General features: G+C 56.4%; 1 protein-coding gene across 1 annotated transcript in view; it reads right to left on the bottom strand.

Annotated features, from left to right (window-relative positions):
* The window catches only part of EFCAB6 (EF-hand calcium binding domain 6), a 217026-nt gene that overhangs the window by 95632 nt on the left and 121082 nt on the right, over window positions 1-312 (bottom strand).

The following is a 312-nucleotide window of genomic DNA, read 5'->3' as shown; positions in this document are numbered from 1 at the left end:
CTCAGCATCTGGTTATATGCTGGGGGTGGTGATGGAGGGCAGAGAGGGGGAAGGAGGGTAGGGAGGAAGCTGCTGAGTGCGGTGCTCGCTCTGTGACAGGCTCACCACCCTGGGACCTCAAGCGAGTGGCCACTCACCCTGGGCTCCGATCTCCTCACCTCAGCGATGGATGCACCCGGGCACCGGAAGCACTCGCTAAAATAAACGGGGGTTCCTCCAAAAAAGTCAAAACACGTAGCCAAAGAAAGTGTCAAAATCCTTAAATTCCATGGCTTCCGTGTTGTCTTTTTGGGGGGTGTGGGACCTCTCACC

This window comes from Neophocaena asiaeorientalis, unplaced genomic scaffold, assembly GCF_003031525.2.
Source record: "Neophocaena asiaeorientalis asiaeorientalis breed wild unplaced genomic scaffold, Neophocaena_asiaeorientalis_V1.1 scaffold242, whole genome shotgun sequence".
NCBI lineage: Eukaryota > Metazoa > Chordata > Mammalia > Artiodactyla > Phocoenidae > Neophocaena > Neophocaena asiaeorientalis.
The sequence above is the reverse complement of the archived record's forward strand: the minus strand, read 5'-3'. Positions and strand labels throughout refer to the sequence as shown.